Consider the following 15,606-nt stretch of genomic DNA (forward strand, 5'->3'; position numbering starts at 1 on the left):
GCACAAGAGATCATGAGCAACTTAGTATATTCTTCGGCGGCTGATCAGATCTCTCGTTTTCAAACCTTAAGAAGGGTCGACGTTGAAATGTCAGTTCAAACAATGATAACCCCTAGATAAAGTTGCATTGAAGAGACTCACACCAGAAAACGGACACACTGATTTTTACAAATCAAAATAAGGATCTCGATGCTATCTCAACTTCTCCACGAATTATTATGTTACCGAACAAAATCCTGTAAAATGATAATTCATATTCCGGAAAAAAAGGCTTGAAGATCTTCAAAGAACGACACTTAAAACAGGGCTCGTAACAACGGCAATGGTCGACGCCGAAGCTGCGATTAGTTTCCACTTCTGTGATTCTGCTTGTTGTAGCGATTTCACCTGATATTATGTCTTTCTTTTTGTTTACCACGAAGAGAAGGCTCGATCGAAGTAGATTTCAAGATTGATGTGTGATCACTGATAACACAAAACAAACAAGATATCGCATTTGAGGTGGACTTTATTCCGGAGTCATGCACCTTCACCGAGTCAAACTCTGCATTCGGCTATCTTCTCCATCCGATCACCGCCTAGCTAGGAATCCGTTTTGAGACCGCGCACGTCTTAATATCTTTTGAGATTTTGACCGGGGATTTTGAGAGGGGGAAAATGAGTGCATGGATCTGTCCCCATTTCATTCATCCCTTGAGTGACTCCCAATATTGATATAGCAAACAGTATTACCCCACACAGGAATCCAATAATGTACCCATTGTTGGCGTGAAATCCCTTTTCATGAAGTTAACCGCCTCTTTTTTTATATACAAGCGGAACACGCATGAGAACGCGTCTTTCCAGGAGCAGCTCTGAAGTTATTTAAAAAAAAATCCATACATATATGAGATGGAAGGTTATTGCATGTCTCTCTCCCCCTCTCTCTCTATTTCTTTCTTTCTTTTTTCTTTCCTTCTTTCTTTCTATCTTTCTTTTTTCTTTCTTTCTTTCTTTCTTTCTTTTTTTTTTCTTTCTTTTTTCTTTCTTTCTTTCTTTCTTTCTTTCTTCCTTTCTTTCTTTCTTTCTCTTTCTTTCTTTATTTATTTCTTCCCTCTCACTCTCTCCATTTCTTTCTCGCTCTGTTTATCTCCATGTCACTTTCTCTCTCAACGCACAGCACACACTCACACCCACCCCCCCCACACACACACATTCAAACAAACAAAAAGTTACCTTAAAATTTCATATCAAAAATAAATCTCCGACCAATCTTCTTATTAACTGTTTAAAACCAATTTGTGCACGTACAGAAGAACTGCAGATAATTAGTGTCGTTTCGAACCACTTTATTTCCTCAGGGAAACTGTTAGGGAACCAGGGAGGATTATGCTTCTTAAATCAATACTACTTGTCTGACTCGGTGGGTGGTACACTTAAGTGAAATAGCCGAACACAGGAGGAAAACCAGAAAAGAAAGCCCAAAATAAGTCATGCCAGTTAGTAATAAGCTTTTAAAATCAATAAAGCAAAGAAAGACTATCACATTTAACATTTCCAAGCAGAAGATGATCTGGAGAACGCGCTGTTATCCAAGATCCTATTTAGCATAAATATCAATCACTCCTTCTGCACGATAGTCCTTTTTTATTGGCCTGTTATTCTCCAACAATTTTGTGGGGGTTTTTTCTTGTGAAATAACTTTATAGTGAAATATAATGCACTGATTGGAATAATTCAGTAAGCAAAGAATAAAGGACTAAGCCCGTGATGCATTGCATGTTGTGTTTCCTACTTAAAGGTCAAGTCCACCTCAGAAAAATGTTGATCTGAATCAATAGAGAAAAATCAGACAAGCGCAATGCTGAAAATTTCATCAAAAATCGGATGTAAAAGAAAAAAGTTATGACATTTCAAAGTTTTGCTTATTTTCAACAAAATAGTTACATGAACGAGCCAGTTACATCCAAATGAGATAGTCGATGATGTCACTCACTCACTATTTCTTTTGATTTTTATTGTTTGAATTATGCAATATTTCAATTTTTACGAATTTGACGATTAGGACCTCCTTGCCTGAAGCACAAAAAGTTAAAATAATGGAATTCCACATGTTCAGGGAGGAATGAAACTTCATTTCACATGACAATGATGAGAAAATAAAAATATTTCATATTTCATATAATGAAATACAAAAGAAATAGTGAGTGAATGATGTCATCAACCCTCTCATTTGGATATAACTGGCTCGTTCATATAACTATTTTGTTGAAAATAAGCGAAACTTTAAAATGCCATAACTTTCTTAATTTTACATCCGATTTTGATGAAATTTTTAGTGTTATGATTGTTGAATTTTTCTCTTTTTATTCAAATCAAGTTTTTGTTGGGGTGGACTTGTCCTTTAATATTTTAAGATTCTGCCTAGTTCTCAATTTCAGGCAAGCACGGAAAGGGTGTATGCTTAAATATAAAATTATACATCCGGGTGACAGGCGAGGAAAATGAAAATTTGTATCTTGCTTCTGGGGTGTTAAAACTGACGCCAATTGGTGTCTCTAGATGGACACACTCTGAGGTGTTAAAATTGCCCGTAAAATTGTACAGATTAAAAAAGTGTAAAAAAAAAGGAGTTGTAATGAGATTTGCGTTGAACTAACACCATAATTTAACACCGGAATAAAATATCAGGTGTGGCCTCATCACCAAAGTTTACAATGTGATGCATTTCAACCACAGAGATATCTGACCTCCAGTTTTTTTTTAAACATCAATTCATTTATTGATTAGACTACATAGTACCCTCATTACACATCCATCGATTTCCTTAAACCTCTTTAGTTCATCTTTAAAGAGGAGCTTTAACGAGATTTCATTTTGATTCAGCGATCAGAATTAATACGGTGAGACTCAAAACCCGGCCACACCGTACTTTTAATGTGAGCCGTTATTGTTGTAAACTGGCGTTATAGGTGGGGGTGCCCCCCCCCCCCCTCCTCCCCGCCAGAGTTCAACGGCCAAGACAAAATGAAAATGAGATGAGTCGTCTGAACGACTCAAAACGAAAATACCGAATTAAAAATCAATATCATCGTGAACACCAGGGGCCCGTTGCAGAAAGAGTTGCGTTTAAACGCAAGTCAAAAAATCAATTGCAAGTCCCAAATGCGCGCTGTTGATTGGTTGAAAATCAAGCTTCGCATGATTTTTAGAGTTGCGATTGATTGCAACTCTTTCTGCAACGGGCCCCAGATCATGGAAAATGCCCTGGTAAAGAATTTTCTTCTTTGCCAAATTACGTTAAATAAATGCGTCAGGGTGGGGGGCTGAATTATACATTCTGAAAAAAAATGGTGACATCCAGCGTCACCGTTCAAGAACAAAACACTGTACATAGACAAGTGGTAGATCAATTCCTGAGGCCTTGCTCTAAATAATACCAGTTCCAACTTTCTCTTCCTCTTTTTCTTCATGAAACAACAAAATGTCGTCTAAATGTGTACTTTTCTCCAGGGGTGTCCAATAAACTTAACGTAAATGGGACGCCCGCCTCTCATCCTAAAGGAAATTAACTTTTATGCACGTGTTGTTTTTGTCACTGACCTCTCGTTATAAAGAACTCGGTCTCTCGCAGGTAGGGAAGAAAGGTGAGTCTGAAATAAACTTAACTTCACCTTTTCAGAATGACGCATCCCCCTGGGCTGGTGGGTGCATCTGGAGTTATTTGGTGAAATTGGCTCTCGACAAATAAAGATGTATAATTATGATCACTATCACTCTCAGAAAAAATGGTAAATCTTTACTTGTCAATTTCAGACTTCAAGCATTTAACGTTTACATGTACAACGCTACTGTGCACCGTATAATGTTTGAGTACCCTACTGGTGCAATTTTGCACCTTTTCATGACAGATATAAGGCGCAAAGTTGCACCTGTAATCGTACCATTGATAGTCGTGTAAAGTTGAATTTATATTGTGAAACGGATTTGGGACTGAATTTACTTCATGCAGCTTTTGAGTTCCCAGGTTCCAGAGCAAGTTAATTATTCCCAAGAAATTCTAATGTTAAGGTTCTAGAGTATAGATTCCGCAGTTGGCAGTTTGACAAGTGAAGGCCTATACTTATTTCGTGTCTTGATGTTTTTTATATGTAAGGGCCACTAGCGTACCTATGTGGGAGGCGGGGGGGGGGGCAGACTGCCCACCTAACGAGTCACAACCCATGCAAGGGACGTATACCCCCCCCTGACGAGTCACAACTGATCCATGACGAGCCACCAGTGACCCCCTTCTTTGAAGTTGAAGACTTTTTTTTTTGCTTGTCAATTTTTTTCTGGTGCGAAATGTCCTTCATATCCTGTTGAGGACCTTTTGCTTGTCGATTTTTTTTCTGGTACGAAATCCTTTATTTGTGCTTTCTTTTGCTTTTCAAATTTTTGGGAGGACGATTTCGCCACCCCCCCCCCTCCAGTGGAAAATCCTAGGTACGCTACTGGTAAGGGCTGTATGCTACCGGTCAAATTATACCTTTCTTGTATCCCGCTTTAAAGTCTTGAACCGCAACCAAACGATCTTAATCATCACATTCATTGACAACTCTTCTGTATAATCCAAAATGGTAATTATCGTATTTAAACGAACTCATTCGTGATTGTTATGTTAACTCCTCCCACCCAAGAGCACTTTCGAAAACTATTACCGGTGTTTTTTAACACCTATTCAATAAAATAGTGTCGACGTTGAGTATTATCAGTTGAAAATTATTTGATCGCAAAATACAGCAATTACGAGAATACCATTAAATAGAACGGTACGAAAGAAATGCAATTAAACGGGGATTATACACAGGAATATTCTCATTGAAGTTGACAGGATGTTGAAAAGGTAGAATGGAAAGATCGGGTTTGAGTCTGAGGTAAACCGGTTTTGTGGAAACAACGGTTAATTCATTCACTAAACGTTTTGAGAAATAAAAGATGATTTGCAAAGGTGTGACAATTATCTCTAAAAAGCGAGAGGAAAACAATTTTTTGGGGGGAGGGCTTTACAATACTTTTGTTATTGAAAACACCTCTTTAATTGAAGCCTGTAAAATGTCTTTTTGTCATGTTTGTTGGTAAAGTTTGTTAGGTTCAATAACCCATCAGTATTGCAAATGATTATCTACACCAGCTTTTTTAACACCTTTTATCGTGAACAAATCTTTTTCTTGAACACAGTCACGTTTACTTTCTTTCTTAACACATATATGTACAATTTCCATTTTCTGAGACGTCTCAAACGTTTCCTTGTGATGATTATGACGACTTGACTTAAAGACAATAACAAAGGGGACGAAATATGTTATCAGAATTACATTTTAGCTTAATATGTATGCCTATTATCATGTGCAAAATGAAAGTTTGTCGATAAAATTATCAAGCATTTTATAAGAGAGGTCAACGGTGATCGAACGAGATATCGAGATAACAAGATTTGAACCCATGCTTTCTATTCATTATATCCAGTAAAACGAGACCAAATGAACTCCCTAAAAATAATTTTAAAAATCTCAGTTGTTCTGACAAAAACCTGATATTCAATGTTCTTTATTATTCAAAACCTTATCCAACAATTTGAATATATATTTATTTATTATACGTATTGGCTTCTGTAAGGTAACAAAATATGCTGAAGATAATGCTTTCATTAATCTTTTGAATGGTAGCAAGCATGAATTGATTTGTACTGAGAAATTTTGAAAAACACCCGCAATCAGATTTACAAACGTGTTCTGAGCATGGCCATGTGAAGCACCCCCAAAATTTTACTTGGGGTACTGCGTATATCATTTTCCATAGGCAGCACCCCCGGTTATTCTGAAAGATGTGCAGAAATTGAAAAATCTAACCAATATGACCTTCATTTTGTAATGAAAGCTTTTCTTCTTTTTTCTTTTCAAAATTTTAGGGAACAATAATTATACCTCAATTTTGTATCGAAAAATTTTCTTCTTTTTTTTTCCTTTTCAAATTTTCGGGACCATTTTCATATCCATTTTGTAGTCCAAACCTTTTCTTTTATTATTCTTTATAAATTTACATCAGCGCCCCAGTCAGAAGAAATTGTTCCCAGGGCAATGGATCTGAGGAGTTTAGAAAAAGTTTAATGAAAAGTTTAATATTGGCTCCAAGTCACACGCGATTTAACTAATAAACCCGAATGTCAACATCTTTTTGATGGACTCGAATGTCGTCTGATACTCAACTAAAATAACCTCCGGTTTCCCCGCCAAAATCTCGGTTAAAACCTAATATACACATGCTAACACATTTAATCGAAATGTCATGTTAGTCTTGTTACTCACAATGCAGACCTCTTCTCAAAAATATTCTCCGCCAAGAGACCCAAAGCAATTAAGGACCTGTCATATCAGGGGCGGTGATCCGGGGGGGGCCCCTCTTTTTGAAGCACTGAAAAAATACACTTGAACGCAAGAAAAATGCCCCCTCACGAACGCGTATGTGCCCATTTCACCTGCATGAGTAGGACCCGTTTCTGGTGTGACCAAGTACCATTTCGCTTATAAGTGCCAATTTTTTTACCGAAAATGCCCCCCTCTCGAACGTGTTCTGTGCCCCTTTCACCTGAGAAGGACCCGTTTTATGTGTTAGCAAGTGCCCTTTCTCGTATCAGTGCCCATTTAACAAAAAATGCCCCCTGTCGAACGTGTTCTGTGCCCCTTTCACCTGAGAACGATCCGTTTTATTTGTGGGCAGGTGCCCCTTTGCCTTCTTTGCTTTTCACACTGCTCATATTTTCCTCAACCCCGGGAAATTGGATTTTCGAATTAATCAGTGCCCTCTTTTACTCGAGAAAAGTACCCCCACACGAACGTGTTCTGTGCCCCTTTCATACCTGAGAAGGACCCGTTTCATGCCCTTAGCAAGTGCCCATTTGCCTTATTAAAAATCATGTGCCCTTTCTCGTATCAGTGCCCCTTTTTACCCAATAAAAGTGCCCCTCACGAACGTGTTTTGTGCCCCTTTCACCTGAGAAGGACCCGTTTTATGCGTTAACGAGTGCCTCGTTCCCTTCTCATAGGTGCCTGTTAAAAGCCACTCTTTTGCATGTGGGCGCCCGGTTTCTTTCCAGCGTTCTACTTCTTTCTACAAGTGCATCCTTTAATCGCATATTCCGTTTCAAAATATGATTTGCTCCCCGTTGCTACTTCTTTTTCTTGTGATAGTGATATTCATCTCTTTGTACTTCTACTTAAATGCCCTTTTTAAATATGTCCGCATTTACTTTTGATAAATGCCCCATTTCTTTTCTAGTTTACTCAAAATGTTCAGTCTGTTAACATGGTTAATGTTCTGATGACATCCCTTTTTCTTTGGAACAAGTGTTCCTATTATATCATTCTGGAAAAATACATTTGAAGAAAAAAAAATCACATTTATTTAATATCACCTTTCCTTCTTTCCATCGATACCCCGTGACACCTTTTTATTAAATCACTGGATTCGAGGAAAAAATGTCTAGTTACTTAGACTACGAGTTAAGTGCGTCTCGACACCAAGGAGGGCTGTCCAAAATGGACTTGTTTAAGTGATTTCATGTGTTCTGAATTTGTCAAGAGTCTGTCTGCGAGAATAAAGAAAATGGGCCCTCGGACCGTTTTCTTTTCTTACAAAAATATTAGTCCAGTCTTTCATCGAAATAATCACTTTTCAATTTCTCGATTTTGGGGGGTGATCAAGGAGGGTCGTTTGACTCCGAGGAGTTCATGATAAACATGCTTCCATCGATTCCCACAATTTGCTTTTCATAATATTCAAGTCCATTTTCGTAGAGGTCACTCCGGACACATGAAATTACAATCAACGGGGTATATAAACGAAATCATGTGCATAATGAATTAAATCACATTTACTTATATTTGTAAGAAATATATTTTTCTTGTCTTTGAAATGAAAATGAAAGCAAAAAATTGAAAAATTGAACTTCCTCCCATCTTCACTCCCGGCGTGAAATTGACAAGTCTTCAAATCGTTCCTCAAAACTCACTTATTTCAGCAGATGTGTTGTAATTAACTTTAGTATTGTTTAACTTTGTGAGCAGCCAATTTAAAAAAATTCTCAAACCAAGATGAAACATGTGTACAAGTGCATGTATTAGAACTAATAAACCCTGAAAACAACCATTATTGAGAATGAAAAGCTAAAACTACAAGGCAAACCCCGATTTTGTAAATAGAATAGTACACATAAGTGTATGGGATGAAATTAAGATGGTGTTTCCGGTCACTTTATATTTCAATTTTTGAAGCACTAAATAATTATTTTCGAACGCAATTTTTTCTGGGCTTCATTTTTGTAACATATCACAAACACAGGTGACAAGTGTGACCTTCTAGCTCAGATTGCCTGTGGATGTCTTTGGACAGAAATATGGCGTAATGTAAATGCTCTGGATCATCATCATCAAAATGGCTATTGTAAGAAAACTTTAAAAAGTTGCGAGCAAGCGAAATAAGGGCCTTTTGAAAATGAAAATATTATATTGTGATGGATTTTGACGTAACATTCAACAAATAATCATATTTCATCCTTTCCATTTCCTTTCCTTTTCCTTTTATGTCTCTTCCTCTTTCTTTTCATTTCCTTTTTCTTGATCGTGGAATTTTTTTGGGGGAAGGGGTGCAGAGTCCTCCCCCAAGCCCCCATCTGTACGTCAGTGGCTAATTGGTCTCCATAATAATCAAATCATTTTTTTTTAAATTGAGATGACTGTGACAGTTATTTCGACATGAAAATTGTCAATTCCATGACGGAATATATACCTCAACCCAAACTGCTGAAATTATATCAATAGTAAATGTTTGCAATTTTACCATTCGCACGCCTTTGAGAAAAAAAGGTATCTTCATTCTTCATGATTCTACAGACAAATTTCACACTAATTCAGAACATCAATTCATAAGCCTTAAAAATCAAAACCAATGAAAATGGCATTATAAAAGATGAAAGGGAAGTGTGCTTCGAGATATTATTACCATACGTTGGGTGACGTTGTTAAGAGCAGTTTAAGGTCGACTGGTCGAGCCCCTATAGTACTTGATCTCTTTTTTACTAGGGTAAGAAAAAGGGTAGGATAAACGCTCTTGGTGGTCGAATTCATATTTTTTAAATTTGAAAACAGACTTGGTTTGAAAAGATTACTGGACTGGCGTCAGTCATAATTATGAAGGACTTTCCATGGGCACTCAACAATCGCAGAAACGAATCGGAAACATTTGTCTTTTATTTGTTGGTTGTGTTTTTGCTTGTTTAGTAAAAAAAAAAACCGTTTCATTACACGAGAGATTCGGGGAATAGAAATGAATCAAAACAACGCAAGACGAGTACGACAATGAAAGAGGGGGGGGGGGGGCAGAGAGAGAGAGAGAGTGGGAGATGGGGGCTGGCAGCAGAGCGAAATCAAACGACCGGGTTAACAAACTATAGACGATAGGCATGACGGGGTTTAAAAACAACAAAATTATTAATTTGAAATCGATGGCGTAATGAGCCTATATAGACTTTGCGGGGTGCAACGTGGTGTATAAGAACAAAGCGAGCTGCAAAATATTTGCCTTTTCAAAACAAAGTTCTAATCCTGTGACCGATATTGATTTTCAACAAATAATACCGTATTTCATATTTTGCATAATTTATTTTTCTCCCTTTTTTTTATAGTCGTGGAACTTTTTGGGCGCCAAACTCCTAGCCCCTCCCTCATCTGCATGCCCGTGTTTGAAATTAAAATCAAAAGGAATAAAGAAGGAGGAGGAAACAATATGTTAATTTCAGTAAAAGAAACCAGTTTTTCCCCCAGTTACTGTGGTAAAAGATAAAGTGAAGATGAAGAAAAAAAGAAGATAGACATAATTATATTCATATTTCGATTTCCTTTATTCAAAATAGCCAATACTGAAACCATGCTGAACTCCCTTTTCAAATCAATTATTCAACAGCCTAATTGAAATAGAAAGTTAGTATGTGCTAGTCTTGTGAGAAGTCTCACTTCCCAAATATCACACAATTTTAAGAAATGATGGTCACTGATGAGTAAATTGTCTCTTATTCCATTTACTTGCACAATATAATTCAATTTGATTCCAGGGCGTACCCTAATGAAATGTCACACTGCCCACATGCATGACATGATACCGGTCACACCACTGATACCAACTACAAACCAACCGATCGTTTGTAATTGAAAATAACGTAACAATTTGTATCGGTCTCAAATAGGTTTTGGTGGTGTGACTGCAACGCATGCCGTTTGGAGATGAATGTCGGATGAATGGCAATTGTACTTTACCAATACAGCTATAGCGTAATTTGAAATGATGCATCCTTTCAATAATTGTGTGTTAGTGTTTCGTAATAGTCTGAAGTGTAATTACATCGATTGGGCGATGGCTATGATAGGGTTATCAAATTAGAACGAGAATATAATGCACAACGACTGGTTTGGCTGCATGAATACATTTCTCTTTTTTTCTGTTTGAGAACAAATCAACTGCCATCGCTACTCTACATCAGTCAGCGTCTCTGCCAAAATGGCATCAAATTGAAATTAATGGATTACAACAGGTAGCGAAAATGTTCCATTTCACTTTATTTGTCCCTTTCACGCCTTGGTGAATGCGATCCTGTGTTACTACAATCTTGATGTAATACATAGCTGCTGCATTTCCTGTTCATTCCGCATTGTATTAAGTACGTCATTCAAGACACCAATATCTTTATGCACATAAGAATCAGGAATCAAAACATGCGTCGTTTTGACTAAGCAAAACATGCTTTGTTTTGACTAAGCAAAACAAAATATTGAGATGATTACATCGACACAGCAAAGACAAGAACAATTGAAAAAAAAAAGAAAATGAAGAAAATTTTATGATGACACAGGGATAGATAGACATAAGAAAATAGGAGTGGAGAAAAGCGGGGTGGGGCAATTTCACCTCCCCTGATAGCGCGCCCTCTTGTGTCACCGACGGAAGTACTGACGAAAAAATACACAGGTTGAGGGAGGGGTGCGAAAAAAAAAGGAAAAGGTTTTTCAAGTGTTTGGGGTCATAATCATGTTCTCGAAAGGATGGGTCAACCCTCCATAAAATGCAGGATCACAATTCATATTTTTTAATCACTGTTCCCTTTAAAAAAAATCACATTGAACTTCGAAATCAACGCTTGCGATGAAGCCCCCACATCTCGCCCATTCAATCCACGTATAATGAGGGATGCAGATGGAATTCGCGTTAAGGTGAAGATGGTAAGTGATTTACCGTTTACACTTGTTGTGAATCAGTAATTTGTTTTATCCTTGCGTGTCTTTATCCATATAACTATGACATCAGTCATGTTACAATGAACCCCAAACAAAGAAACTATGTCACGCGCAAAGATGCAATGATTGTGCGTGAATGAACGAAAGGAAATAAAGATTATTTCAATATCTCTGTGATCACTCTCGAGGTGACGGGGTGGGTTTAGTATTTTGTAGCTTTTTTTCAGTTTCAGTTCAGGGCATACCATTGGGTGATACGTACAGGTTCCCAAGAGAAATTCTGCATATTATGCTCTATAAAATTAATGAATAAAAATAATTTCATAAATTATCATTATCTCCCCGACTAGTGAGGAGAGCTTCATAACAGAAACTAGTTTTTCTTTTATTCATCCTCAGGCACTAGTCGGTGGTAATTTATTCTTCTTGTACATATTCTTGTTGTCTTTTGCCTGGAAATAAAATAAAACAAATAAAAATAAATAAATACATTAAGCCGTGCATTTAATGTTGGAAGCTACCGAGGGCATATCAGCCATTTCAAACTCTACTATCACGATACCCCTTCTATACAACCCACAATTTGATTATTGATGACATGGGACAAGGACGCGATTGGTGTTCAGTAAATTTTAGTTATGAATTCACCATTGATACTCTCTGGAAGAAGAAGAAGAAGAAGAAGAAAAAAGAAAGAAAGAAAGGAAGAAAGAAAGAAAGAAAGAAGGAAAGAAAGAAAGAAAGAAAGAAAGAAAAAACGGGGGGGGGTGTAATATAAAAGATCGCCCTTTCAGCAGTCAACTTGCACCAACCAATCTTGTCCTCAATCGGCCGCAATTATAAAATCATTTCCAAAGATTATAATTTTATGATATGCAATATAAAGCACGAACTGCTGAATTTTATTAAAACTGGAAAACAAATAAAATGAAATGACTAAATAGTCTCGCTATCTGTTTTTTTCATTCTGATAAAAAAATCACTATAATTGGTACTTGAACTCAACCCACTGACACTGATGATAAGGTGACCAGATGCCGTTTACCATTTGAATTATGATATTCAAGAAATCATTTTAAATCATATATTGCAAAAATTCATGTTTGTAAAGCCCCACCCCATTCCCCCCCTCAAAAAAAAATAACAGGGGCCTTCATTATGATTTAAATTTAGTACACAGTGCGTGTTCAAGCTTAGCAGCGCGTCCACACAAATTTGCAGACGTATAGTTTAAGTGAAAATCAAACATGGTTTTTGTAGTAAAAACAATATCTGGGCCCTGTTATACGTGAAATGAAGACCTCTGTTGGTAAACTCAACCTCAATAAGCTACTTCCATCACGAGTAAATCATACTCAACAATTTACATGTGTGATCGTTACTATGGATAACAAAGTTACAATCTATGGTAAGGTTAGAGTAACTTAACATTTGCCATGTAACCATGGTAATATAAAACATACAATCAATTTCAATCAAGCGTAAAAGCGCTTCATTGGCAAACCGTCTCCAAAACAGTAACAATCGATCGTAAATATCAATCGTATCTATTTATGTAACAACCAAGACTTGAAGATGTGCCATTCTTTTTGTTAGTTTCTTCTGCTATGTATGTAAGTTTATAACTGCGTTCAGTCTCTGTGACCATGATTTTATTGACAAAACAATGCCGTAAAATAAGATTTAAGTCATTAAGAGCAAGACTCATTAGGCGTTGCGAGTTTAGAATCAGACTTTGGAATCAAGTGCAGATATAATATATATATCTTCGAGTTTTAGGACGAGATATAAGTAATTAACCAATCTAAATGCCACTAAAAGGAGATAAGATTAGATATTTGAGTGATTGCAGATTCTTGATTGTTTGTTTAACTTAAAATATCATAATGCTGAACAGTAATGTATATTTGAAGTGAGGTTAGTGACGGTAAGCGAATCTCAACAGCACATAAACAAAAAATACAGAATCTACATTTAACAACAATTGTTAGGCAGCTCCTTTTGATTGGATGTAATGTCATTGCGATCCTGCATGTAATGAAATAATAAGGTTATACCTGGAAACACATTTAATTCTTGGCTATGATATCGTGATTGACATAATAATTTTACCTAATGAAACAAAAATAAAAAGTCAAATTCTATGCGATAAAAGTCGTGTTTTGCATCGTTATAGTTACTTTTTAAGATGATTTTCAAAAGCGAATCATTCAAAAATTATCACAAAAAACAATACCCGATGCAAACAATAACTATACCCCTCAGAAATGCAACACTGCATGACACATTACAAGCCTATCCTGTAGAATACCCATGTAGTGTGACTTAAAAGTCATAACTGTGTACGAATACAATGTCCTATTGAAAACATATGCCAATCATTCTTTTTATTACAAATTTTGTTATTTTTGCAAGGGAGATACTTCTCTTATGAATTACAGCAAATTAAACCGTTAAAGGGCCCGAAACAGTTCTTGACATTATATTTAAAAAACTCATTGGAGATGGTTATAAGTTCGAAGGTGGATCGATTGAATAATTGAAATTGAATATCCTCAACAGTGCATGGCGGAAGTAGATTAAGTGGGTGCAATTTTGACCTCTTTTACATGAATGGTGTTCATATAGGAAATGCACAGAACCAACATTAAAGGAAACAACTGATAAAGCCAGAAAACGAAACCCAGTAAAACGTTTCAAAGAACCTGCTTGATATTACAGTTCATCTATCTGGCAAATCTAATTGGGTGATGAAAGGGGAAAGTAGGTTTGATCACAGTTAATGTGATGATGAACGATTTCACATCAATCCCAGCTACATGCTCCCCCCCCCCCCCGACTTGTCTTCATCCACCCCCTTCTATCTCTTGCTCTTTTTTCATAAATCCATATATCCCCATACTGATCTCTATACATAGTTCCACTAAAACAATCTACTGAAAGGTTATATGGGTGGCACCAGTAGCGTACCTAGGATTTTCCACAGGGGGGGGGCACGATAGGTATACAAGCTCGTCAGGGGGGGGGGCAAAATAGGTATTCAAGCTCGTCAGGGGGGCAAAAAAGGTTTTCAAGCTCGTCGGGGGGGGGGCAGGGATACGTCCTTTGTATGGGTTGTGGCGACTCTATAACGTAGGTACGCTAGTGGGTGGCACATGACATATTCTGTTTTGATAACTATTATAAATATTTCAAGTCAAACAAAATGATGATATTCAATCGACGGTTGGTAGTCATGGTACAGTAAAAGTTAGAGTGATTTTAGTAATTTCTATAATTAGAATAGGACCTGTTGTGTAAATTTAATGCACTTCCCTGTATATATATTTAAGGATGTTTTTATTGTATTCTCTCAAATCAAAATACACAATTACATTTCATGAATAAGTTGTACAAATTATTTGAAACATGATTATGAATTATACAATAAATCCATATCCCATATAATTATACAAATAAACATCAAACTCAAAAGATGCCGCCAGAAATTAAAACTGACAATTGTGCGTTTCAAAAATTACAAAAGGATATATTAACAAAAGCAAGGATTAAAAATACAGTAAAGTTCTCCCTCGATCCCACCCCCCTCCCCAGGTGTAGAGTACCCCCCCCCCTTATGCCGACTCTATAATGAATAAAGTATATTAAATCCAACATTGATAGTTTTATAAAAGAACAAGCGGGATTCAAAATGAATATATATTCAAATGTTTCATACTTATTGCGTGCAGGCCTATTGAATCTGAGATATCATGATAAAATTTCATTGATTATGTAAAAATTCGGTTGGACAATCATTTTCATTGATCGTCATCCTCTTCCTCTCTGCTATCATTATCAATAAGATCACACTGACTCGCATTTTTTTGTATCAGGTTATACGGGAAATCACTCAACTCGGATACGATAAGTACAAGACTCTAGATATCAATACGCACCAGAAATATGAATCCAATTGTAATATGTAAATCCAAGACTCTCTCAAGGCAGCGGAGAGGATTACATCTCCTTATCATTAATTCAGTCTAATGACTCGAACTCCTGTTGATTTGAAGTGCACAACAAACTTAAAGGCAAATTGATAACCCGCGAGACGCACGCACACAATCGTCAAGCAAAAAAGGCGACACGCGCGGAGTTTGCTCTCTCGTCTGGAAGAACAACAAACATTATTTCATTGGAGTTCAAGTTCTTTTTATTTTTCTTACAAATGCTAATTGGGATTGAACAAACACGCTATTCACATGTTTTCGTTTGTCACTCTAATGATTCTCAAATTAAAACTTTTGATTCCAAACATTTT

At 36.7% G+C, this 15,606-nt stretch overlaps 1 protein-coding gene across 3 annotated transcripts in view; it reads right to left on the reverse strand.

The window, feature by feature from the left end:
* The window catches only part of LOC121417576 (carboxypeptidase D-like), a 28,945-nt gene extending 13,585 nt beyond the window's left edge, over positions 1-15,360 (reverse strand). The window contains exons 1-2 of one of the 3 annotated variants that reach the window (XM_041611326.1): positions 15,242-15,360; positions 3,583-3,693 (exon numbers count right to left, since the gene is read on the reverse strand). The gene's annotated coding sequence lies outside the window, so the exon portion shown is untranslated. Of the gene's footprint in view, positions 611-3,582; positions 3,694-15,241 lie in introns of those variants that run through there. The other 2 variants (XM_041611314.1, XM_041611319.1) reach the window with 2 other exon arrangements.
* Positions 15,361-15,606: the final 246 nt, after the last annotated feature.

The sequence above is a fragment of the Lytechinus variegatus genome, chromosome 1 (genome assembly GCF_018143015.1).
Source record: "Lytechinus variegatus isolate NC3 chromosome 1, Lvar_3.0, whole genome shotgun sequence".
NCBI classification, from domain to species: Eukaryota; Metazoa; Echinodermata; class Echinoidea; order Temnopleuroida; family Toxopneustidae; genus Lytechinus; species Lytechinus variegatus.